The sequence below is a fragment of the Equus caballus genome, chromosome 3, assembly GCF_041296265.1.
Source record: "Equus caballus isolate H_3958 breed thoroughbred chromosome 3, TB-T2T, whole genome shotgun sequence".
Classification (NCBI taxonomy): Eukaryota; Metazoa; Chordata; class Mammalia; order Perissodactyla; family Equidae; genus Equus; species Equus caballus.
In genome coordinates this window covers 66,321,206-66,346,157 of record NC_091686.1, presented here as the reverse complement: position 1 = coordinate 66,346,157, position 24,952 = coordinate 66,321,206, and the positions used below count along the sequence as shown (strand labels likewise).

At 41.6% G+C, this 24,952-nt stretch overlaps 1 protein-coding gene and 1 long non-coding RNA gene across 11 annotated transcripts in view; one reads left to right on the top strand and one right to left on the bottom strand.

Annotated features, from left to right (window-relative positions):
• G3BP2 (G3BP stress granule assembly factor 2) overlaps positions 1-24,952 on the bottom strand; it is a 78,990-nt gene that overhangs the window by 33,005 nt on the left and 21,033 nt on the right. For 2 of the 10 annotated variants that reach the window (XM_070263692.1, XM_070263697.1), the window contains exon 2: positions 8,011-8,170. The exons of 4 other annotated variants lie outside the window; for them this stretch is intronic. The gene's annotated coding sequence lies outside the window, so the exon portion shown is untranslated. Of the gene's footprint in view, positions 1-20; positions 1,271-8,010; positions 8,171-24,952 lie in introns of those variants that run through there. 4 more of the 10 variants (XM_001489846.7, XM_003364693.5, XM_070263696.1 and 1 more) reach the window with 4 other exon arrangements.
• Positions 673-23,375, top strand: LOC138923634 (uncharacterized). Its single transcript, XR_011437539.1, has 3 exons — positions 673-3,815; positions 5,224-5,352; positions 23,040-23,375. It is a non-coding gene; the product is annotated as an uncharacterized lncRNA (long non-coding RNA).

Here is a 24,952-nt window from a genome sequence, read left to right as displayed (position 1 = left end):
CGCGGCCTCCCATCCCTCACCTGAGAGGAAAGGCTCGGCTTCTCTCACGCACACACGGCAGCGCAGGCAGCCGGCAAGAACAATGTCTCTCTCTGCCGCAACACCTCTGACACCGGGGCTCACACGACGGTTGCCTCGAGCCGCGGGGCGCGAAGGGAATGTCCCCTTCCGACCACCACATCGACCTCCCTTCCCGGTCCCCGTACACACCTCCAACCAACAGCGGCGGCGGGTACGTCGCGCGGAGGTCAGCAGGAGAGTCGCCGAGGCCCGGCTGCCGCGGATCCTTCTCGCTTGCCGGCCCCCCCTCTGCTGAACCTCAAGCCTCGGAAGCCGGAAAGCCGCTAGCTCGTTTCCCCTACAACCACCTCTTCCCGGGCGCCAAGCGCTGCGACGAGCGACAAGGAACACAGACGTCCCGCCCCCTTTGCCGCCGCCCCCTCTTATTGTTTTACCCCTGCCGAAAGGCCTGGGGAACCCCCCAGCACGGTTTCGGCCAATCACGCATCTCCTTCGCGAATTGGACCCAACCTTCTGGCGTCCCTGTGCGGAGCACGCGCAGAACGCCGCCGCGCTCACGTATTCTCGCGCCCGGAAAGCCGGGGAACCGGAACCGGCCTAAAGCCGGGGCGAGAGTCCGCTGATTTTACGTCACAAGGAGGCTGCCTTCCTACTCCTCCGGCCGCCCTTCGAGATCGTGCCTCAACGGGAGCCTCTTCGCTGCGGCGCTGTCTTTGGCTCTGTCTTTGGAGACGCATATGTCTGGTTCCTTTTGATTATGAATATTAACCAAGGGGGAGATTTAGTAATTTTCTCTCTGAACGAGGCGTCTGCAGGTTGCTGCTGCAGACAAGCATAAAATGCAGCCAGCGGTTTCAGCGGTTTGCACCCTAAACTCATCTATGTTGTTTATTAACCCATCCTAGGAAATGGAGGTTTTTAGCTCCACTGAGAAGGTTACATTCATCCTAACACCTCAAAATAATATATATTACGGGGCTTACTAAGGCCTAGGCCCTGGGATGTAGGAAAAATAGGCCGTGGCCAGCACAGAAGGGAAAAGAATCTATTTCATTGTGTGCCCGTTCTGTATTTAGGTATTGCTAAGTACATACTAAGCATTTAACATACTAAGGCAGCTGAGAGCTGAAATCCCAGGAGATACCAGGATTACAGCCCTGTCCTAGATCTAGGCCCAGGCTTGGCCCCGGGGCATGGCTGGGAAAACACTAGACACTGCCTCTCCTGACCTTGATTCATGGAAAAAGCCAAATCGTACAGTCAAGGAAGCCACTTTGCACCTTAGTTCTCGCAGTGTTTCTCAGAGAATATCAAAACAGCAGAGGAATTTTGGGAGAAAAGGCTGAGGAAATGGTGAAACAAACGAAAGGGAAATTAAGAAAACACATTTATTGAATGCCCATGTACCAAACATAGTATGGCATATATACATACACATTTCATCAGTTTTCTTCATAATGCCATAAGAGCAATTTGAAGGTATTTTTCCTATGTGAAAGCTGAGGTTTGTGGAGGCAATGCCAAGGTTTCAACCTCCAAAATTTACATTGTTTTTACCTTAGGTTGCTTAGTCTTTTTTTTTTTTTTTTTGAGGAAGACTAGCCCTGAGCTAACATCTGCTGCCAATCCTCCTCTTTTTGCTGAGGAAGACTGGCCCTGAGCTAACATCCGTTCCCATCTTCCTCTACTTTATATGTGGGACTCCTAACACAACATGGCTTGCTAAGTGGTGCCATGTCCACACCCAGGATCAGAACCAGTGAACCCCTGGCCACCGAAGCGGGACGTGCACACTTACCTGCTGTGCCACTGGGCCGGCCCCACTCATTTTGTTATATGCAAAATATATGGGCAGACTATCACGTTTATGAAATGAACTTTGACATGTTTTTCCTTAAAGCATCATAATACATTACATGCAGATTGCTCTTTAAATCTGGTACTTATGTACCAGGCACTCTTTTATTTTAAGTAATTGTTAAGCTTTCACAATGACCCTATATAGTAGTTACTATTTTTATGCCCATTTTACAGATGAGGAAACTGAGACTTAGAGAGTTAAGTAACTTGCCCAAGGTCACACTGCTACTATTTGGTGGAGCTGGGATTCAAACACAAGCAGTCTGCCTTCACACTCCATGCCCTTAACCACAAGCTATAAAATACTCTTATTGTATTAATTGCCATAATTTATTTATCTCCTCTACTGTTGATTGACATTTCAGTTGTTTCCAGTTTGGGGCTCTTATGCACAGTGCTGTTACTCTTCACCATGTCTCCTGGTGCACAAATACAAAAAATCTCTAGAGCAGTGGTCCTCAGAAATCCCACTCTGATTCAGCAAGTCTGTGTTAAGGTCTGAGAATTGTGTGTGTGAGGAAGATTGGCCCTGAGCTAACATCTGTTGCCAATCTTCCTCTATTTTGTATGTGGGACTCTGCCACAGCATGGCTTGATGAGTGGTGTAGGTCCAGTGGCCAGAATCCGAATCCTTGAACCTACTCGGCTGCTGAAGTGGAGGGCTCCAAACTTAACCACTATGCCACCAGGCTGGCCCTAGAAACCACACTTTATTTTATTTTATTTTTTTTGAGGAAGATTAGCCCTGAGCTAACATCTGCCACCAATCCTCCTCTTTTTGCTGAGGAAGATTTTCCTTGAGCTAATGTCTGTGCCCATCCTCCTCTACTTTATATGTGAGACACCTGCCATAGCATGGCTTTATAAGCAATGGGTGGGTCCATACCTGGGATCCAAACCAGCAAACCCCGAGCTGCCAAAGCATGTTGGCAAACTTACACTGAAAAGGACCACACAGTAAATATTTTAGGTCTTGAAGGCCATGAATGGTCTCTATTACATATCCCATCTCTCCCCTTTTTTTAATCCTTTAAAAGTACAAGAAATATTCTTAGCTTAGTTCTAGGATTATACAAAAACAGGCCTCAGGCAATCCCTGGTCTATACCAATAAGTGGAGTTACTGGGAGAAAAGATTCAGTTTTAGTAAAAAATCCTAAACTGTTTTCCTAAGTGGTTATTTTTACTTCCTAAATCTCTCTCAAGTCTGTGCCCTCTGAATGACTCTCCATACTTACAGCCTCTGCCCAGATTCAAGCCCCTTTCATCTTTCCAGAATGACTGCAGTAGCCTCCTAACTAATCTCCCTGCCCTTCAAAGATAACCTCCATGACACACCTCCTCCCGAACAGACTGTAAGGCAGGAAGACCAATATGAATTGTATTCATTCCAGTGGCTCAAGCCAAAAACCTGTAAGTCACCCTTGACTCTCTTTTTCTCACACCACACAGCCAATCATCAGTAAATTTCTGTTCCCTCTACCTTCAACATTTATTCTGAATTAAGCACTTCTCATCACTTTACTGCTATTATCGTATCCAGGCCACCATCACCTACTGCAACAGCCTTCTACTTGGTCCCCATGCTTCCACTCTTATTCTACTATAGTCTGTCCTCACAGCAACTAGATCCCTTACAGCTGTAAATCAGAAGACATTCTCAAAACCTTCCAAAGGCAAGGCAATGAAATCCCAAGTCCTTACCAGAGCCTACAAGGCCTACCTGAACAAGTCCTTACCTGTTACTTGCATCTCTCTTCCTACTTTTCCTCTTATACACCTCAGCCCTACCTTTGACACTCCAATTACATTCCCACCCCAGTGTGGGCCTTGGATGTGAACCTTTATCAAAAATCTGTGGAAAATCAAAGTAAACTGTATCTGCTGATCTCCCCAAGCACTTACACTCAAATTTCTCACTCAACCATTCTAAAGGTAAGTTAGCTACGATTTTCCTTACACAAACCACCCTTCTTAGAATTGCAATTAATACTGCTTAAATAGTCTACCAGCTGTCTAAGCTGTGTTCTGTGGTTATCTTGTATTCTCTATATATTACATAGTTCCTAGGTTCTCTTCTACATTGTTTTTCATAAATACAAGTCAAATGCTAATCTACAGGTTGTCCGGCAGAGCATCCACTTACTAATAGCTTACAGGATTCTTTAAAACTCCTGGATTCATTCATTCAGTAGCCACTATTGAGTGCCAATCTATCAAGCGGAGCAGTAGGCTCAGGTTGAGGCAAAAATAATTGAAACATAGTGTCTTCAGGGAAGTGGAAGAGGGAGGCAGATAGGGAGAGCAAGAGGAAAGAGAGAAAAACAGAAAAAGACAAGGAGACACAGAAAATAGGGAGAGTCAAAGAAAGACAGTAGGGAGACAATGACAATAGAATACTGCTAAGTGCTCCTACACTAGGGATACTGACGAGCATGCTGTCCTTCTTCATAACATTGATTGAATTTTTTCATTTATAATTTGAATTTAAACTTGTAGTTTAAAATATCTGATATTTTCCCTGATGTGTGCGTGCACGTGCAACCGCGCATGCCACGTGCGTGCACACACGCACACAGTGTAAGTTCCACGAGGGAAGAACTCCTGTTTGCCTCTCCAATCCAGCACCTGGTACTGGAACATTGAAAGTGCTCCCTAAGCTGCTCCATCAAGTGGCGGAAGTGACCATCGTGAAAACACAGAGGGAGGCACAACAGTCTTTCTCAAGGGCTTCTAGTATTTTTGATATTTTTGCCCTAACTTCTAGAATAGTATATGATTTATTTTTATTCTTTCTTGATTAATAATAGCAGTTTTTAACACTGCAGATATTTTCCCTTGCTTATAGTTTAGGCCACATTCCATAGGTTTTATTCACTACCTTGGTATTCTAAATAGTTTGGAAGTAGTTTAGATTTCTTTGATTCAGTTATTGTTTAGAGAGTTGAGAATGTCTAAACAGTTTGGATTTTTAAATTTAAACTTTTTATTTTTACTTGTTTTACTGCTTGTAGTCTGTGAGTGTGGCATGTACATTTCTGTGCTTTGTGGAATTTGTTGAGATTTTTTCTTTGTGGCCTAATATATATATACAAGGTTTGTAAATTGTCTATAAAACTTTAGTCTATTGAAATAATCTTTTACTGTCTTTTAATTTCTTTTTCTCTTTCTAGTAGTTTTTACAATGCATTTTTAACTTTTTATTGAAATAATTCCATACATCCTGAAAAGCTGCAAAAATAGTAAATGATTTGCCCTTCACCTACATTCCTCATATGTTAATATTTACTACATTTGTTTTATCATTCTCATTAATTTTCTCTCTCTGGCTCATCTCCCGTAGGTCGTCAATTCCCTGAGGACACTACATTTCAACTGTTTCTGCCTCATCCTGTGCCTACTACTATGCTTGCTACCTTCACACTCAATGGTGGCTACTGAATGAACAGATCCAGGATTTTCAAAGAAACCTGTAAGTGGTCATCATAGATAGTCTGTCAGAAAACTGGTAGATTGTCATGTGACCTCTACCCATTAAAGAGCATCTAAAAGAAACTCTAGTTTAAATTTTGTTCTGACATGGGGTCCCCTTTACCCCTAAACACTTCAGTGTATATTTCTTCAAAGACAAGAACATTCTCTTGTATAACGACAATTATCAAAATCAGGAATTAACATTTATACAGTATTATAATCTATAGACATTCAAATTTGGTCAGCTGTCCAGCTAATATCCTTTATAGCAAAAGGGGAAAAAAAAAAGTTTTTCTGGTCCAGGATACAATTCAGGATTACAAATTCATTTAGCTATCATGTCACCTTAAGTCTTCTGTAGTCTAAAGTAGTTCCCCAGTCTTTCTTTTTCTTTCACAACCTTGATATTTTTAAAGAGTACAGGATAATTATTTTGAAGAATGCCTCTGAATTTACTAACCTCTGATGTATTCCTTATATTTAGAACTAGATTATGTGTTTTTGGCAAAAATACCAGAGAAGGACTCTTCTCTCCTTCTCAGTGCATCATATCAGGAGACACATGATGTCCATTTATCCCATTACTGTCATGTTAGCTTTCAACACTTGGTTAAGGCAGCGTCTGCCAGGATTCTTCACTGTACAGATACTATTTTCCCTTTATAATTAGTAAGTATCTTGTTGTACTTTGAGACTATGTACATATCTCATTTCTCATCATACTTTTACCCACCAGTTTGAGCATCCATTCATGATTCTTGGCCCAATTAGTTTTTGTTATGGTGGCTGCCAAATTGTGATTTTTCTGATTCCATCATTCTTTGTGGATTTATTACCCGCAATTCTATAATAAGGAGGACCTTTCCTTCTTTCCCATTTATTTTTTTCTTCTTTTATTTATATCAGTGTGAACTCATGGATTCCTATTTTATAATCCATGATTATCGACATTTATTTTCATGCTCACATTGTCCTCAATTTGGCCAGTGGAAGCCCCACCAAGTTAGCTCTTGTGCATTATACATTTTAATTTTACATTATTTGGCACATAAAAATGAACTAATTTATCTTTTCAAAAAGTAAAAGAGAACAAAATGTAACAAGGGCCTAAGAGAAGACAGTGGCAAGGAGAAAAGAAATTTGAGAAGTACACAGATGTCAAAACGTGTGATAATTAACTAGATATGGGGAGGAAGGGAAAAGTCTAGGATAGGATGCTTTGCTGGTTTTGTCTGGGTAACAAAAGAGACATAGGCAATATTCACTGAGAAGGCAAATATGGCACTTTGGTGAATGTTCTTCCAAATGTTTTTCTATTCATATGCTTATATATAATAATATACTAGCTACTTCATTCAATACCTTCTGATCTGGGGGCTGGCCCAGTGGCGCAGCAGTCAAGTGCACACATTCCACTTCGGCAGCCTGGGGTTTGCCGGCTCAGATGCCAGGTGCAGACATGGCACTGCTTGGTGGGCCATGCTGTGGTAGGCATCCCACATATAAAGCAGAGGAAGATGGGCATGGATGTTAGCTCAGGGCCAGTCTTCCTCAGGAAAAAGAGGAGGATTGGCAGCAGATGTTAGCTCAAGGGCTAACCTTCCTCAAAAAAAAAAAACCAAGCTGGAGGCAATATCCAATAATAGTGAATGGTTAAATAAACTATGACAAATATTATTGACACATCTACATCTAAAACTATAAATTTAAATATTTAAGAATACATTTTTATGTTATCTATTTATGTTTCAATCTTACATCAAACATATTTATGATACAATCTTAAATAAAAAATATAGTACTGAATTTTCTGTTAAGTAGGAACACGTTTCATCTTTTTGGTTGGCTTGGTGTTTTTCTGTACCTACTTTTCCATCGTCATGTGTTACTTTCACAATAAAAAAATTTATTAAACAATTAAAGGATTGCCTTAGTGCCTGAGGGAAGGGAAGGTTTTAGCCTTTCGTTCTCTCACTTCTGTTTCCTTTCTCTCTGATAACATATAAATAAACATTTATATCATCTGACTAGAAGCACCAAATCAAGCCATCAGAAGATATAAATGCTAAAACAAAAGAAATGAAATGAATAAAGGAGAAACCAGACAAATCAGATAAAAATCTGATTTAACAACTGATGTTGATGAAGAAAAGATGCTGCCAGACGTTATCATGGGGTGACCAATAAATTTTTATCTTAAGAATCAGATCTGATCACCATTAGCAGGGGCATTTTAAAAAAGAGTAAAATTACTAGATGTATATTAACTGATTCCTGATCTCTATTATAGATTTAAGCATAAAACACTTGTTTGACATTTTAGTTTACAATGCTTTTCCTCTACACCCTCTCATTTGACCATTTTCAACCTTACTGGATCTTAAAGGATCAACCAACTCCATCACCACCAATTTGCTGATGAAGTAGGTGTGTAAGGGATGACTTTACATGCATGTTTAAGGGCCACACACCCCATATAAGTAAGGTTTATGTAGGACCCCAAAATATGAAGACTGGGCATTGGAAGGGAGTCAAATCCAAATCCTTAAAGGATACTCCTTTTTCTTGTAAAGTGTCTTTATTCATCACAATTTTAACCTGTCAAGACTTATATAACATTTAACCTTTTGAGACATGCATAACAAATAGCTTGGACCTGCTACGAGTTCAGTTGGTAAGGATTATGCTGCCAGCAGTGTGGTTCTGGGTTCTGGAGCCACGCTGTCTGGATCTGCAACCCGGCTTCATCTCATCACTTATTAGGTATATCACCTGAGGCACGATGCTTAACTTTTCTGTGCTTCACTGTTTCTTAGCTGTAAAATGAGGACAAATATCTACCTTATTAGGGTACGGTGAAGATTAGACGAGTTAACATATGTAAAACATGTATAACCATGCCTGGCACATGGTAAATGCTCAATAAAGATCAGCACTTAATGTTTGGTGCTTGAGAAAGAATATGCGTCAGGTGTGCTTTCAACTGATTCCTTTCTCACTGCTCACTGCTTTGCTCTGAAGTAACAACTTACATTTGTATAGCACTTTAGTTTTCAAAACACTTTCAAACTCATCATCTCATTTCAGTTTCACAAACAATTGGCAAAGTAGGCAGGCTGCACACAGCTAAAAGTGGCCAATTTAAAAAGAGACCCCAGGCTCTTGCCACTATACCATATCCCACTGCCAAGTGACAACCTCCGTAGCCTTGGAGCAAGCCTTCCTAATTTAAAATGCGTTACTTGAGAATTTCAGGGATCTCTCGGGTGCAGCTGGCTTCTTTACAAAGCTTTCTGATGCAAAGAGAAACCTGCTCCCAAGAGTAAGATGAATTCATTCCTTTTAGAGCAGGAGAGAAAGGCTATTATGGCCTGAAGGAAGAATCAGATGTTAATTTCTCCTGAAATCTTTTCATCCATTATCTTTGTGAGACTGGGACAGTTTAGGGTCTAAAGACATGCTCTTCCTCTCTATTTGATTGTTGTATGTGAAATATATCACAAATCCAGAAAGGTGCATAAAATATTTGCATGGCCGGCCCATTTGTTGTTAAGTGTAAAATGTAACAATACGAGTGACTGCTATAGGTGGTGGATTTTAGCTATGTAACTTGTTTTCATCATATCTATTAAAGTCTTCAAGAAGAGGAGATTCTAAACGCTACCAGGGCTTGAGAGAATAAAAGTTGCAAACTCTAAGAAGGTCACTTCGTCAGAATTTAGAGACAGAAATCTCATCAAAAATCAACCCCCCGGGGCTGGCCTGGCGGCATGGTGGTTAAGTTCACACACTCTGCTTTGGTGGTCTGGGGTTTGTGGGCGAGGAGAACTCATCAAGCTATGCTGTGGCACATCCCACATACAAAATAGAGGAAGATTGGCGCAGATGTTAGCTCAGGGCCGATCTTCCTCAAAAGAAAATAAAAAGCAACACCCAATGAATGAGTTTATAGGATTACAAAAGTAACTCACCCTAAATAATGGTTTGTAAATTCTAATAGATTCCATTCGAATGCTCCAGAAGCTATGATGACAGCTAAGATCACCTCAGGCTGAGTGATCTAAGAGATACAGTAATCCTGGAAAGTGTAACAGCTATAATGTAAATAAAAGAGAGGTTATCTACCCTGAGTTGCCTGGAGTGCAAAAAGTAATGACTTTGGAAAGAAGCAAAATTTCACCAGTGTTTATCTCGCACTGTCCAGGGTAGTCTATATTTGGCAGACATAAACATTCTAGCCACTACTGGGCTACAGGACATGTTTAATTCTTCAAGCCTTACAGTCTGGATATGAGATGCCTTGAGGTTACCCAATTCTCTCCTCTTTGATTTAATGCTCACCAAGCACTCTGACCCAGAGGGGGCCCTGGTCAGCCGATATTCTGTTTATTGGAAAGGCATATGGCCCTTTATGAAATGGCATTCTGGTGGGTCGTTAATCAATCTTGGACGGATTAAGTTAGTGTCCACCAGTGTCCCTGAGCCAGATTTCCTCCTGGGGGGGAGGAGGAAGGTTGTACTGCAAGAAGCCAGAGCTGAGGAGCAAATTCTCCACTTAAATCTATGAGTATGAAACACATGGGTCAAATCCTATTTTCTTCACTAACTAGTTTTGTGACACCAGTCAGGTAGTTCACTTTGACCTTTAGTTTCCTCATGGATAAACAGCCAACTTTACGGTTGCTGGGAGGATTATTTATAGTGTTTAGCACAGTTTCTGGCAGAGTAGGTACACAGATCTGATTCCTGTTGTCACACAGGCAGACCTTCAACGTCAGGGGGCCCCAGCACGGCACTACATAAAGTCATAAACAGACACTAGCCCAGGTCTACCCTCCATCCTTCCACTCTCCATTCTCCTCTTGGGTCAAACACTTGCTTTGACAATACAGAGTAACCATGGCATAAGGCTGTCTCGTAAATAGTCAAATTCAGAAGGAGGAGGAAAAGGATACAATTCTTTGAAAGCAAATTTATGTCATTAGTCTCTTTTAGCAACCAGGCTGTAAAACTATTCACAGTAGTGAAAAGCCAACTGTATGCAAAATATAAAGCATTCATCAGTAGACAGAAAACTTAAAAGATGGTACAGCAGTTGTGAAACTTTTGATTGGAAAAAGATCATCATAAAAAATTACACAGTTGACACACTGTGAAAGCACTTTGGCTTTCTTCTACCTTGGCCAGTTGAGAGCAGAACACAGCCAATCCCTCATGCAAAGTGTCAGCATCAGCCCTTATTTTCCACCCACACATTTCCAGGTGTAACCACTTCCTCGTAAGTTCTAGGCTATGTGAAGTCTGGCTCCACAGCAGCAGAATACTTCTCTGAGCTCTACCTCGCCAGGAAGCGTATAAGAGGTTTATGACTAAGGCAAGAATCTTCCTCAGAATCAAGACTTGTCCTACTCTTCTGGTTAGACCATAAGCCTGGCTTTTTTTATATTTGTACCCTCCTCCTCCCGGACTGCCGCTCTGACCTATGTCTTGTTGACTCACCCTCTCAGGACGAGCCCCGGCTGTGGAAATGCGTTTCCTGCCTCGTGGAAGCTGGCTCAAAACTGACAGGAGCTGCCACTTACATTATCATATCTAGCCCAGCTTCAGAGATCCCAGACCTCAGCCCTCCCTCCACAGCCATGACCCCAAAGTACCCAAGTTCTTGGTGGTGACCTAAAAAGGGAAAGTTAACTGAAAGTTATTGACCAAAGGCCTTTTGTGCACAAGAAAGCAGTCCCAGATAAAGAGTGTTCACAGGGGCAATAATGTTGGAAGCAGGGTTTTTTTCTCTAAGCAACCAAGAGCTGTAGAAAATCCAAGGAAATTTCAGTCCCTTAAGTAAAAGAGTAATAAGAGAGTTTGGGGGGCTTTTCTATAAGCAGAGTTGGGAAAAGATTAAAAAGCACTAAAAAGGATTGTTAAAGAGCTTCCAGATTTAAGTAAACGTATTTCCTTAAATGTTGCTCTAAACCAGAAGTTTTTAACCTGAGGTGTATGCACATTTTTGGGGGGTGGAGATAATGTTTTTGAAACCATAAACATTTTGTATATATGTGTGTCTATGTCTTTTTTTTGCTGAAAAGGTCCATATTTCTTTGCTTTCTAAAATGCATCTATATCCTAAAAAGTTAAAAAATAATAATCTAAACCATACTTTTCTTCAGTGTATATCATGGTAATAATGATTTATTAAAATGCAAGCTTTATAGTATAAAGAATGCTATTTCCATTCAAAAGTCATATTTAACTAAAATTCGGTGCTAATCAATGGCCTCAGTTTACCATGCCTATGAGATGCTAAACTACTTCTTGTCTTTTTTTTTTTTGAGGAAGATTAGCCCTGAGCTAACTGCTGCCAATCCTCCTCTTTTTCCTGAGGAAGCCTGGCCCTGAGCTAACATTCGTGCCCATCTTCCTCTACTTCATATGTGGGATGCCTACCACAGCATGGCTTTGCCAGGCAGTGCCACGTCCACACCCGGGATCTGGGCCGGCAAACCCCGGGCCACTGAAGCGGAAGGTTCGAACTTAACTACTGCACCACCAGGTGTGCCCCCGACTTCCTGGTTTTGATGTTGTACCATAGGTTATGCAGGATGTCAAACTGGGGGAGATGGGGTGAAGGTTGCACAGGACCTCCCCATACATTTTCTTTGCAACTTCCTATTAATCTATAATTATTTCAAAATAAACAATTAAAAAAAATCTTTTTTGAAGCATAGATTCTAGAATCTGGCAGAGTTTGTTTTTTTTTTTAAAGAATTTCATTTTTCCTTTTTCTCCCAAAGCCCCCCGGTACATAGTTGTGTATTTTTAGTTGTGGGTTCTTCTAGTTGTGGCATATGGGACGCTGCCTCAGCATGGCTTGTTGAGTGGTGGCATGTCTGCGCCCAGGATCTGAACCAGCGAAACCCTGGGCTGCCGAAGCGGAGCACGCAAACTCAACCACTCGGCCACGGGGCCAGCCCCTGGCAGAGTTTGGTTCTTAATCCCAGCTCTGCATTTAAAACTTGTTCGATGCTGGCAAGTTATTAAGTTCTCTGTTTCCTCATCTGTACAAGGGCACAGGTGCAGTTCCTACCTCTAAAGAACTGCCGCATATACAGTTCTGAGCACATGGCCTGACCCGTACAGCATCATACAAACGGTCATGATTACTGTTAGGCCATATGGTCAAGGCCCGGACATCAGCCTTCACTGGGCGACAGGTACATGGTTTTCAGACACGGTCCTGAAAGAGGAAACAAACTGTCTCCTTTGGGGTAGTCTTAGAAACCCACATCTATAAAGTGACAGTAAACGTCATAAGCAAGGAGCTGCTCTTTGGAAATAAAAAGAAAATCTAGTGTAACAGAGAACAGTAAGGGGCTAATAAAGGAAGGAAAGGAAACACACACACGGCAAAAGCAAGGAATGAGACCGTGTTTTTAAATGGATATTCCAGGTCATATTTGCTCAGCATCAACAGTGTGCTTAAGGACCTTTCAAGTTAGACCCTTCATCTAAATTATTTCTTTTCTGTTTAATAGTAGACAAAATAATGATAGTATACATTTCACAAAGCTCCATTTGTTTTCCATTAAGGATTATTTAACTAAACGTAAAGTTTGGAAATGGGCTAATATGACTTTTAAAAGAAAAATGAAAGGAGGATCATATAATTAATCATTTTTATTAATAATTTGCTTTCAAGGAGTGTATATGCTAATGTGAGACACATGCAAAAAAGAATTTTAATATCATGTAACACAATAAGGTTTAAGGCAGAGATACGTCCAGGGTGCAGTGAGAACAGAGCAGGGGCAATGACGTCAAACTAGAGGGTCATAACTGCTGGAGGACATGACACCTGAGCTGAGTCTTGAAGGTGAAGTTAAGAATGAGGCAGTGAATAAAATGCAAGAGTTGACAACAGCTAGTTCAGGCAGAAAGAACGAACGGCAAGAGCAAAGGGGCAGGGGCAGTGGCAGCGACTTGTGAGCAATTTGGTGTTACTACAACATCAAGTTCAAGGATGGGCATGATAGCTCAGATAGTGGGGATGGGAGGTAAAATGACATTTAAAGAAAAGTTTTCTTCAAGCTTTCCCACTGTATACAAATCTTAGAAAAAATATTCGTGCAAGCACTTTCATCCCAGAACATCTATTTCTGTGATGGGCAAAGACGACAAGACATGTCTTGGAAGAGCTGTGCTTAATTTCCATGAACAAACTCCCCATTTCCTCTCTATTTTTCTCTGCAAACTGAGAAAACATAACAGTTGTTAAGCACTTAAAAGCGGTCCTTTTTTTTTTCTCCCTTGGAACAGGCAGGGGTCTGATGACCTTTATTATAAAATGTGAGATCTTAAGGGAATCACAGAGGAAGCTGGAGCAACACTGAGTCATAGAAACCTGTAGAAGTGATTGGTTTCTCCCTGACTGTTTGCTTAGGGATGCACTTTTCAAATTATTTTTGAGATTTCTGGTCTGAGGACTAAACATCGTGGCTAATTTTATGGGCACAGGGAAGGAAGCACATTTATTGGTTATCATGTTTGTTGTGTGTGTTTGAAACGTCACAGAGCCTCTGTTTTCAATACTTCTGATCTGGTTGGCCTCAAACCGAGATACTGACCTCCTACCCCAGTTGCTCGGTGAGACTGACTTTGGGGAAGAGAGCACAGCACAAGACCTGCACCCCCTGCCCCTTTCAAAGCCTCCCCAAGGCACCTGAATGTTCAAATACAATAGGAAAGGCCTGGTTCACAAAGGTCTTCCTTGTGCTTCCTTCTGAAAAGCAAACCTTGTTGGTCCATAAAAAGAAATTCCACAGAGAACAAATTTCTGTGCAAAGTACTGTACCATGTTTAGCAAGCAATCCACTAGCTTGTTTGAGTGTGCAGGGAGAGAAGAAATTGCTAAGAAAACTAGGAGTAAATTATATGGCACTTTCTAACACTTGTAGCTATAAAAACACTACTTCATCACTAGCTGTATGTTTGGTCTTACACTTAAACATTCCTAGGCAAAGAAAGGGGTTGGTCTACAGTTTTGAATACTATTAGATGTAAAAGAGAAAGAAAATTTTAAATAGAAGGGAAAGTCATAAGCAGTTCCCAAAGACATACCAAATGAAAAGATCCCAGGAAGAAAGACCTAGATAAGAAATTCAGTCTCTTATATTTGTGAAATGTTTATAAACATTCAAGTTTATTCAGTTTGAGTTTCTTTCTTTCTTTTTTTTGAGGAAGATTAGCCCTGAGCTAACATCTGTTGCCAAGCCTCCTCTTTTTGCTGAGGAAGACTGGCCCTGAGCTAACATCCATGCCCATCTGCCTCTACTTTATATGTGGGATGCCTGCCACAGCATGGCTTGACAAGTGATGCCATGTCCACACCTGGGATCCGAACTGGTGACCCTGGGCCACCGAAGCAGAACATGTGAACTTAACCACTGTGCTGCCAGGCTGGCCCTCAGTTCAAGTTTAATGACTTGTCCAACTAGCTCTGTAAGACCGAGGTGCTATCATTTGTCCTCAAAAGTGTCAGTCTTCTGGAATTTAAATTCCCAAACAAATCCTTCAGGAACGAGTTATTTTCATACTGACCAAGGGAGGTGGCTTATTCAATACTCATCTGAAGAATTTTAGAGGTACAATGAACCTTTCCAAATAATTTATTCTGAAGGAAACTGGGTGAATTTTACATCAAAAGATTGTCAGGGCTACAGGCAATAATATGGATGAATCTCACAAACATAATGTTGAGTAAAGAAGCCAGAGATAAAAAAGACCATATTCTATAATTCCATTGGTACAAAGCTCAAAAGGAGGCCAAACTAATCTATGCTTATAGAAGTCAGAAGAGTGCTTCCCCTTGAAGAAGGAGGGCACAAAGGAAGCTTTTGAGACGCCCATGTTTGGTTTCTTGATCCCACTGCTGGTTAGGGGTGAGTTCAGTTTACAAAACTTTAGTGAGCTGTACACTTATGGTTTATGCTTCTTGCCTTGTACATATGTTGTGTTTCAATAAAAAATCAAAAACAAATAAAAATAACAAAGATCATCGTGGGCCCTGCATCAATGAAACAGCGGGATTAAAAACCAACACTTGGCCCCACTGGGGGCTAGCTTGGTGGCGTAGTGGTTAAGTTCATACGCTCCCCTTTGGTAGCCTGAGGTTCACAGATTGGGATCCCAGGAGTGGACCTACACAGCACTCATCAAGCCATGCTGTGGCAGCATGCCACATAAAATAGAGGAAGATTGGCAAAGATGTTAACTCAGGGACAATCTTCCTCACATACACACACACACACAAAAACCAACATTTGCGTCCAAAAGAGGTAAATCTATACAGAAGGACAGTAAATTAGTGGTTGCTTAGGGCTGAAGGTTGACAGCTAAAGGGTACAGAGTTTCTTTTTGGGGTGATGAAAATGTTTTAAAATTGACTGTGGAGGGGCCGGCCCTGTGGATGAGTGGTTAAGTTCACACGTTCTGCTTCAGCAGCCCAGGGTTTCGCTGGTTCAAATCCTGGGCGTGGACATGGCACCGCTCAACAGGCCATGCTGAGGTGGCGTCCCACATAGCACAGCCAGAGGCACATCACAACTAGAATATACAACTATGTACTGGGGGGCTTTCAAGAGAAAAAGAAAATTGACTGTGGAGATGAGAGCACAACTCTGTGAATATAATAAAAACCACTGAATTATACACTTTTAAAAAATGAAAACAAAAACCAACATTTGAAGAACTATTATTTGGTACTCTTCATTGCTCAGTCCCCTTGACTGGTCCATGTGTGTTTACTCCCTAGACTCCCAGACTGGGTATCTGTTTGTGAATGAGTACAGATGTACATTTCCACTTGAAGAAGGGGCTAATCAAAATAACATGACTCAGTTCCAGTGGCCTCCTCGACCTCTACCTGTTTATTACTCATTTCTTACCTTTACTCTGGGAGCACTGCTCAGCATTGTGGGAAGTAGGTAGTGGTTCTCAACCTTGGCTGTACATTGATATCACTGGGGAACTTTGAAAACTATTGATGCCTGAGTCCCAGCCCTCGAGATTCTACTTAATGGTATGGAGTGCCACCTAGGCATCTTAATTTTTTTAAAGCTCCCCAGGTACCAAACTCTGGATACACTGATATTGACGAAACAGACAAACTCATACTTCCCAGGTGATTCTAATATGCAGCCAAAATGAGAACCACTGGTATAGTGGTTTTCACAAAGAACTGAAAATCTAAATTCTCACCCTGCCATTCAATAGCTGTGTGACATAAATAAGCTATTTGATCTCTCTGAACCTCAGGCATGACTTTGAGACATACCTAGCACATAGTGGGTTTGTTTAAAATGTCAGTTGTCCTTCCTTTTCTCTTTCCCTTCAAAAACTGGAGAATTGGGTTTTTTTTCCTGAGGAAGATTCGCCCTGAGCTAACATCTGTGCCAGTCTTCCTCTATTTTGTATGTGGGTCACCACTCATCAGCAGCCATGCTGTGGTCCATGCCTGGAAACCGAACCTGAGCCACTGAAACAGAGCGTGCCAAACTTAACCACTAGGCCACGAGGCTGGCCCCTGGAGAATTTTATGTTTTTAAAAAGCTGCTGTCCTATGACTATTATCAAGTTCCACTCTGATCTTCAGTGTCCTGTGCTTAATACTTGCTCAGACTTCTTAACCCAAGTTACTGAACTTCTTGTCCTCTGGTTCCCTGTTCCTTGATTTGTAGATTGGGAATCTGATCCCTCCTTGGCTGTCCTCCCAGGATTTGGCATCTAGACCACCTGTCAACTCATTTCTGATTTTGGCTTCCTCTATTGCTGAATCTTTATTGCTGCTGACCAGCCAAGCATGCCACACAGCAGACTTTGAGTTGGATCTTAAAGATCGGGTAGGAGTTAGGATTACGATCAATGCAGAGAATGGGGGTTGGGCAGTCCAGATAACGGGACATGAAGAACCAAAGAAAAAGCCATGAAAGCACAAGGAGTCAGGGCACATGGAGGGGTTCCGAGGGGTTTCCAGGGAGCAGAGGATGCAAACTGGGAGCTTGCAGCCAAGTCCAGCTCACAGTTGTTCTGCTAGCCCTCACCATGTTTAAAAGGTTTTTGAATTGGTTGCTAACATTTAAAATTGGGAGATTTCACGTGAAAATCCAGATGTCCAGCTTCTCTTTAAAAGATGATTTGACAACACTGGACCCACATTCCACATGATAACAATGGGGCAGATCAGTAGCTGCTGCTCCCTTGTGATGGGGCATCCTCTCCAGTTCTCTGCAGCCTCCACCACCACCTGCTTCACCTCTTTATTAACTGGACTGACTCTCCACGTGTCGGAGGATTCAACCCCTGCTAGAGAGGCAGACCTTTCCTGAACTGGGTGTTCAATAATTATTTAGTCAATGAACGAATTAGACTCAGAGGGAAGGAGAAAGGAAGAAGAAGAGGACAGACAGTCCCCCTAATAATAAAACTGAAGTTAAATATCACATTGTACACCTTAAATTTACACAATGTTATATGTCAATTATATCTCAATAAAGCGGGAGAAAAAATAATAATAAAGAGAGTAACTGTGGAAGGCTTCCAATAGAACACCGATCTGTGTGGACTATGGCCTGGGGTGAAAGGTACCTGAAGGCATTTTCCCATGTAGCAACATAATCAAGGTGAATGTCTGAAAATGTTTTAGCTACAACTTTAGCTAGCATATATACCAAAAGAATGCTTGCCTGACTTTATGGGACACTAGCAAAGCTGGGCCCTCCAACCTTTCACATGATACATTGTTGAGAATAAATAATAAAAAGAAAAGAATGCTAATAAAATTAATAACTGAAAAAAATCTACTTTAGAGGTAAGTATGTCTTTAAACTTCACCAAGTTCCAGGAAGGATTTAAGATGATACTAGAAAGCAGGATGAGCTGAAGTGTGAGGCAGCATTCCAGAAATAACAGTTGAAGAGATTTTGAGTAATTTTGAGCATGAAGTAATAAAGGCATGAAGGAAGTTAGGGGCAGCAGGACACAGAAGAAGGCAGGACTTTGAGAAGGTAACAGTCAAGACCTTGTGAATGTCCAGGAGAATGGCCCTATGGCACAAGGCCCATACCCAGAAGACTCTGCCAGTGAAGGTTGGGACACAGCAGTAGTGGGGCTGAGAAAATAAGAAAACAAAGCAGGATTTGATTGTCTGGGAGGGCACATGCTGAAACTAATCAACATTTCAGGGCCTCAGCAAAACAGGCTTCAGACCTAGAGGAAGAGAGTTCTTGGGAAGAAAAGACGAGCAGCATCCAGGTCCCCAGGAGGGAATGTGGTGTGACTGCAGCCACTCAGGTACCACACAGGCTCAATTTAGGCCTGCCTGATTTATAGCAATCAGACTCAGTTCTAAGATTCGGCAAGTTGTGATCCCTTCTCAGTTGCTGCCATGCCATCTCCTGAACTAGGAGAGTCCGAGCCTGGAGGTGATGGGCACTAGGGTCCAGGGCCTAAAGTTCAAGGTAGGAGCTGAGCTAAAAAGTCTGAGGTGAGCAGAGTCAACCTGGACATCCCCAGAATTTAGCCAGAAACATGGGTCGGGAGCTCAGGGAAGAAGTTAGGCTTGAAATAGAGATTTGGGAGCAAGAGAGTTGACACTGAGGACTGAGTGCTAAGAGAGAAGCTTAGGTTTCTATCAAAGCCTACAGAGGAGCCATGTTTAAGGGCTGAAGGGATAGGAAGCAGCTACCGTAATAGCCAAAGATTCACAAAGAAAAAACCTGAGCAGAATAGAATCATTTAGCATCACAAGCTAAGAGAGCAAGAAGTTTAAAGACAGGGGCCATTAATAGTCACTTACTGAAGAAATGACACACAGGACAGAGACTGAAATAATGTCCAGGATCTGGCTGGTAACCTTCAAAGAGTTTTCACAGAAAGGAGTGAAACCAGATTGCAAGGGGTTAAGAGTAGGGGCTTGGAGGACGCCAAACAAATCTGTTGGTATTTATGGTGGTAAGGTCTGGGTTGTGTTTATTTTGGCTGTGGAGTTGCTAGGCTATGACAATCACATACTGAACTCCTGCCCTGCTGCCCCCTTTATGTCTGGAACTCTAAGAAATCACCTGGATCCCCTATTCTTACCTAGTCCCCAGTAATAAAGTGTACTTGTTATATTTCTTCTTTTTCAAAGCAGAAGACAACTGCCCTCTAATTCCATCTGTGGTTGCCAACAGTCCATCACAGTGTGGGCTGTGTTAAAGGACGTTGGGGCTCATCCCTTTGGGAACAGCGAGGGGTTACCAAGCAGCAGACTGACTCTGAAGGAGGGGAGATGTTCCTCCCTTCGTTTTGCATGTTTGCTTTTACTTTCACAGAGTGCCCAGTGGTCTTGGCAAAAAAACAAAAAAAACCCCACATTTAAATGTCTAAATGATGCAGCATGACAGACAATTGCCAGCCTTCTAGCAGTTGTTCCTAATCGTCAGTGTCATCACGGAAAGAGGACTAAGTCAGAAGTGCTGCGGACACCAGTGGGCAGCCTGCTAATTTTATAATTGTAATCCTTTTATACAGTCCCCTGTTCACGTGTACTCAAGGGTAACATGAAGCTAAATTCACAGCATTTCCACATGATAGGTGCTCAGATATACTTGTTTAAGCAGTCAGAAAATGGTCCTTCCTAATAACAGTTTAAAGAAAAAAGAAACATGATTTCCTTAAAAGGTGCAAAAACTAGGGGGCTGGCCCCGTGGCCGAGTGGTTAAGTTCGCGCGCTCCGCTGCAGGCGGCCCAGTGTTTCGTTGGTTCGAATCCTGGGCGCGGACATAGCACTGCTCGTCAAGCCACGCTGAGGCAGTGTCCCACATGCCACAGCTGGAGGGACCCACAGTGAAGAATATACAACTATGTACCGGGGGCTTTGGGGAGAAAAAGGAAAAAATAAAAATCTTTAAAAAAAAAAAAAAAAGGTGCAAAAACTAATATTCAGACGTCATTTTCATCCTCTTTAAAAAGACAAGTGAATTGGGCTTTTTTTGTACCTGTCATCAAAAACAGAAACCTCAGAAAGAATAATAAAATTTAAATCATGATATTAATGTATTTTGCTAAAATATTTATGTATGAAATGATATGATGTCTGGGATTTGCTTCAAAATAATACATAATTTAGGGGAAGTGGGTAAGGGTATAGATAAAATAAGATTAGCATTGAGTCGATAATTACTTAAGCTTGGTGATGAATATGTGGAGATTTAACATACTAATCTCTCTACTTTTATTTGTTTGACATTTTCCACAAGATAAAGATTTAAAAAGTAGTGTGCTTTTGTAAGTTAGATAATATCTTGTAAACAAAATAAACTGGGAGGAAATATGCAAAATGCTGCACTGTTAGGGTTTATATCCTTAAGAGAGAAGGAGTTCTTACAAATGAATTATGAAGATAACAGCTAATAGAAAAAATGTCAGGAATGGGTAATTCACAAAAGAAGAAATACAAAAAGCTAATAATCATATGAAAACATATTCAACTTCCCTAATTATGGAAGATAGAACAATGGCCCCCCAAGGATGTTCATGTCCTAATCCCAAGACTTGTGAATATGTTACTTTACATGGCAAAAAGGGACTTTGCAGATGTGATTAAGGATTCTGGGATGGGGATATTATCCCAGATTATCTGGGTGGGCCCAAAGTAATCACAAGGGTCCTCATGAGAGGGTGGGAAGAGTGTCAATGTTAGAGACAAGAGAAGGCAGCAGAATGAGTGGAGATTCCACGACATTATGTGGCTGGCTTTGAAGATGGAGGAAGGGACCAGGAGCCAGGAAATGGAGGTGGCCTCTAGAAACCGGCAAGGCAAGGAGACCAGTTCTCCCTCAGAGCCTCCAGAAGGAAGCAGCCCTGCTGACACCTTGACTTTAGCCCAGCCACTGCCTGGAGGAAAACACACTACAGTGCCATCTGATCTCACTTTACATTCTTGCCTACTGATTTCCAGTGGGCCCTCAGTGACCCTGCCTCCACCACCACAGCAATTATGTCACATTTCCTATCAACTTACTCCCCTAGACAACTATGTCACAGCTTCTCTGCTCTCCTCAAGTTTCCCCACTTCTGCCCACAGACTCTCCCACTGCATTCCCTTTGGTCCTGCTGTTTGCTGGAGGAAGGGACTTAATCCCATAACACAGTCAAGAGCAATCAAGACACTTTCACTCTCCCACCTCTGCATGTATCAGCATCTGCACCCACACACACCTCTGTTCTACCTGCCGCTTTCCATATACCATGCTCCTTCCTAAGGCCAACCCTGTCCTCCTACCTACTCAAGAACATCACTCCTGCAGTTCTCCATCATGACCAATTTCTCTCTCGCCACTAGATCATTCCCATCAGCATATAAACATGCTTTAAAATAGTAACAAACTTCCCCTCTAGCCACCACCCCATTTCTCTGCTTCTCTTTTTATTTTTTTGAGGAAGATTAGCCCTGAGCTAACATCTGCTGCCAATCCTCCTCGTTTTGCTGAGGAAGACTGGCCCTGAGCTGACATCCGTGCCCATCTTCCTCTACTTTATATGTGGGACGCCTACCTCAACATGGCTTGCCAAGTGGTGCCATGTCCACAACCTGGATCTGAACCAGCAAACCCCAGGCCGCCGAAGCGGAATGTGCGCACTTAACCGCTGCACCACTGGGCCAGCCCCTCTCTGCTTCCCTTTAAGACTGAAACTCCTCAAAAGAGTTATCTGTACTTGCTGTCTCTAATTCCTCTTTCACCCTTTTTGAACCCACTCCAACTGGCTGTTAATCCATTTTCAGCACAGATCTGCAGGGTGGAAATTATTTCCATTTACAGGAGAGAAAACGGAGTCTGAGAGAAGTTAGGCAACTTGTTCAAAACCACGCATCCATAAGTAGCTGACTCTAAAGCCTGTGCCCTTCCTGTTCACCACTTCAACCCGGCTCTCCAACTTTCATTTCTCATCTTCTCCTATAAATTGAACTACCCAGCCAGCATTCTATAATATTGGTCTTTTTTTCTTTTTTTTAAAGATTGGCACCTGAGCTAACAACTGTTGCCAATCTTGGTTTTTTCTTTTCCTGCTTTTTTCTCCCCAAGTCCCTCCAGTACATAGTTGTACATTTTAGTTGTGGATCCTTTTAGTTGTGGCATGTGGGATGCCACCTCAGCATGGCCTGACGAGCGGTGCCATGTCCGCACCCAGGATTCGAACCAGCGAAACCCTGGCCACCAAAGTGGAGCTCACAAACTTAGCCACTCGGCCACCGGGCCGGCCCCAATATTGGTCTTTTTTACGTGTCTTATAAAGTGTTTAAAAGATTTGATGCCAATTAGTTTATGAACCACAGCATATTTCAGATTTCAATATATATTTCAACTAATATATTTCAGATTTTATCTGTCTGTGTCATGGCTTATATTGAGATAATGTTTTCCTTTGTAGTTATTGCTTTTAGGAAAGATTCCAAGACCATCTTGCTAAGCTGTGAGGCTACATTACGATAATCTACACCATATCATTTATTCAAAAATTTACTTATTCTTTTCATTTTAAGTAATACATACTCAATACAAAAATGTAGAAAATGGGAAGCAGAAATATATCAGCCATAATACCCTAATACCACAGAATACAAATACTGTTAGCCCTTTTATTTCCTTCCAGATTTTTGATAAGGATCGAGGCTCCCCCAGGAAGAGAAGGCCAAGGCGTCCTGCTCTACATACCGATCTATATCATCCTCTGGGAAGCACAGGACATGCTGACCTGATCCGATCTGATTCTTATCTAAAGTTATAGGACCTCCCAATAACCACATCCCACCTACACTGATACCATTTTAACGATTTTTTACATAATCTTTCCTTTGTCTTGTAAAGAGATAACTCACATACCTATGCTTTAAATTTAGCCCTACCCTCAACCCATGTTTGCAGCTCTTCACTGCCCATGGGTCCTGTCCCCATGCTATTCTCTGAATAAAGGAGCACTGCTACCAGACCTTGAGAATCCAAGAAATCTTTGTTTCAACTCCTCTGCTCGCCGAGCCAGCATCAGTTTTCATATGTGTGTTTTTTCTAGTTATAATCACAGCAAATATGGAAAAGTAATCTTGCGTTCTCCTAAAATATGCACAGAAATCAACATACATAAAAACACAGGTACTTAAGACATATGATATGTTTAATTCTGCATAGAAAAAACCAGGAAATAACGAAAATGCCCATCAATAAAAGAAGAGTTACACGATTTGTTTCTTCTTCAGTAAAGTTGAAATAATACTAGTACTTAATTGGATTGTTGTAAGAATTAAATTAGAAAGTGTATGGAAAGCATATGGTATATTAAATGACAACTGCTCAGAAAGCATATTATTTTTACAACAGCTTCTCTCTTCAGCCCTGTATTCTCTAAATTCAGCCCTTTCCAGCTCAGGTCAAAGTTCTCTAACCTGGCACCACTGTTCTAGAAAGCCTCATTACTCTTTCAGTTTCTAGGTTCCATTACTCTCGTTACTCTTTCTGTTTCGGTCAACCCAACAGACACCAAGGAAATTTATTCTGTGTCCTACTTCCCACAAAGATAAGTTCTGCTGCATTATTTTGTAGGTACTGAATATGTCTCTTTTCCCCAGCTTGAGCCATAATTTATCAACTCTAACCTTTCAGGAGTTGGGCTGCTAGGCCAAAACCCCTATTTTTTCCTTTCTCTTTTGATGGCTACTTCATCAGAGTTTTTGTTCGCTTCTTTTCCCTTGGGGTAGCAAGCTCTCAGTCTTTTTAATCCTGTATTTAGTTTCCTTGTCCATCTTTGGCATATCACAATATCAGGCATAAAATAAAACTCCCAGCATATAAAATAGTGCTGGTACAATAAACATTTCTTGAAAGAGTGAGATTTTTTTTAATATTAAAAAATACGGTGGTGAAAATATACTATTAGAGTTTAATGCCCCCTTAAAAACAGGAAAAGATTAAATAATTTTAAACCATTTGGTTTGAATAAAATCTTTTTCTTATCCCCCTTAATTTGCTAAAAGGAATCTTGTTGAGCAAGCAATATTTTATGCTTGCAACAACAGTGTCGTCTGGATCCAGTAAATAATATCCTAGTCACTGTGTTTGTTTATATTTGTTTTATATTCTAGCCACTTGTTTGAAGGTTTCTGGGCTCAAATACAAATATGTACTGATATAATTTTGGAGAACACTTGCACCCAATTATCTTCTACCCACTGGAATAATCTAGAGGAAAACACATAGAACATGAAGGGGTCCAGAATATACCACTGAGGCATAAAAATTATTTTGAGCAGAAGGCATTTGAGTTCCTGAAATCTCTTATCTGCTAAAAGCAGAGCCTCCCAAAAGAACCCAATTGTCATAAATCAACCAGAGGAGACTGATTCCTATCACCAGAGATGTGGTGAAGTCTCCATACCACAACCAGACACTGTCACAAAAACTCTATCTCCCACCTATAATCCTAAGATCCCATTTATCTTTCCAAAAACTCACTCGTTTTTCCATAAATGCCCTTTCTCCTTTTCCCCTTCCCTTATTAAAGTCTTTTGTTTT